At 39.7% G+C, this 2,313-nt stretch overlaps 1 pseudogene; it reads left to right on the plus strand.

Moving 5' to 3' along the window:
• The first annotated feature begins 1,508 nt into the window (after positions 1 to 1,508).
• Positions 1,509 to 2,313, plus strand: part of LOC122546591 — a 3,914-nt pseudogene continuing 3,109 nt past the window's right edge.

Below are 2,313 nucleotides of genomic sequence, written 5' to 3' on the forward strand. Positions count from 1 at the left end.
TGAATCTGTGGAATTCATTCTCCAAGAGTGTGGTGGATGCTGGGACATTGTCTCCTCCTTAAATATACCCAGAGGTTTGTAATTAGTAACAGATTGAGGCGTTATGGAGAGCGGAAGTAAAGTTGAGTTGAAATCAAGATGAGATATAGTCTTACAACATTGGGTCAAACCTCTCTGTTAATTAAAACCAAACACCCAGAAAAGCTTGCCTCGTAATCTGATAGAAGTGTGAGGGAGTGAAAGAGAAATCCTCATTTCTACTATTTGAAGATAAATCACAATTTACTTTCCTAACAGAATACTAAACAAAACTATTAACAAACTGAACATTCTTTCCCCTAACTGAACATAATCCTATTAACATGATGTTCCAATAACACACTTATTAAACATTACATTAATTTAATCTCAAGTCCACACAGTCTCTGTCTTCTCCGCTGTCATCAATCTGTTGGTCCTTCTAAGCCATCTTTCTTTTTACTGCCAGTATGTTTCACAGGAAAAGGTACATTTTAGTATACAGTCAGTGCCTTCTAATTTCTTTGAGAGCAAGATTTTGGATGGGCAGTTAGCTCTCCGGTTCGACGGCAGTTGCTCTGTCCAATTTTCAAAATGCTCCTGTTTTTTATACCCCCCAATGGTTTCCTGTCATTGGTCCAATGTTGTCAAAACAATAATTTCAAACTCGATTGGGTTATAGTATCCTCGGCATACTTTAAAGTATTTGGTTAAACTTAAATTATTGTCAAAACAGCAACCAAAACTCAGGTATCCATTGTTATACGTACCTATTTTGGAACAGCCCATCTCGCAGCCTTTCCATTCGAGAAGCTGAGCCTGCACATCAACTTGACTTCAAAATTCAGAAAACACTGTCCACCTTAAAGTGAACATACATGCTTTCATGATTTGGAGGTGCCAGTGTTAGACTGGGGCAGACAAAGTTAAAAATCACATCACCAGATTATAGTCCAACAGGTTTATTTGGAAGTACTTGCTTTCGAAGTGCTGCTTCTTCATCAGGTATCTGTGGAACAGAATCATAAGACAGAATTTATAGCAACAGGATTGCAATGTCATGGAATGTAATATTAAACAAGTTTAGCTGAAGCCTTTCATCTTTTGGAATGATCATGCTAGTTCCGGTTCCTTCATATGTAAATCCCAGAGATTTTTTAAAAAGTTACATTCTAAAGATAAAGTTTTTACAATAGGTGCCATCTCAGCTCAGATAATGCATTGACCGTGAGAGGTTAACGTCTATCTGTGTCCCAATGTTAGATCAGACAGATTCTATTTCTAAAGTGGGAGTTACAGTATCTTATATGGATTTATGCAACTTTTGAGGAAAATAAAATGCTTTTGACTTTGAAACCTTAGCTAAGATCATATTAAATGGTGGAGCAGATTCAAGGGGCTGAATGGCCTACTCCTGCTTTTGTTCTTATGGTCTTCACTCTCCCAGATACATTGTGGAGTCATAAATAACTTTTATCCTTTTTTTCCAGAGACAACTGAAAGAAACGACCATCCAATACAGTGCTCAGCCGATCAGTATGGCAGGAACAGCAGTAGATGCACTGCAAAAGCCAGTACCGAAGTTGCGACTGCAGTGGTTAAAGTGAAAAATGCGATGTTAGTTGTTGAGAGTTTAGGAAAATTTGCCTCTGCTGCTGGAGCAGTAGGAACTATTTTTGGGGAAGCAGCAGCAATTGTTAAACTTGCTATGGGTAATGTGGAGAGTGAGGAGCTGAGATATATGAAGGAGCAGTTCCAGATAGTCAGGAATAAGTTGGATGTCATTTCATAGAACATAGAACAGTACAGCACAGAACAGGCCCTTCAGCCCACGATGTTGTGCTGACCACTGATCCTCATGTAAGGTATGAAGGAGCAGTTCCAGATAGTCAAGAATAAGCTGGATGTCATTTCATAGAACAGTACAGCACATAACAGGCCCTTCAGCCCACGATGTTGTGCTGACCACTGATCCTCATGTAAGGTAAACCTAATGTATGAACCCTCAACTTCTGTGACCATATGCATGTCCAGCAGTCTCTCAAATGTCCCCAATGATCTCGCTTCCACAACTGCTATTGGCAACGCGTTCCATGCTGTCACAACTCTCTGCATAAAGAACCCGCCTCTGACATCCCTTCTATACTTTCCGCCAAACAGCTTAAAACTATGACCCCTCGTGTTAACAATTTCTGCCCTGGGAAAAAGTCTCTGGCTATCAACTCTATCTATGCCTCTCATTATCTTGTCATTTAGGTCCCCTCTCTTCCTTCTTTTTTCCAATGAAAAAAGTCC

Source organism: Chiloscyllium plagiosum, unplaced genomic scaffold, assembly GCF_004010195.1.
Source record: "Chiloscyllium plagiosum isolate BGI_BamShark_2017 unplaced genomic scaffold, ASM401019v2 scaf_34088, whole genome shotgun sequence".
Taxonomy (NCBI): Eukaryota; Metazoa; Chordata; class Chondrichthyes; order Orectolobiformes; family Hemiscylliidae; genus Chiloscyllium; species Chiloscyllium plagiosum.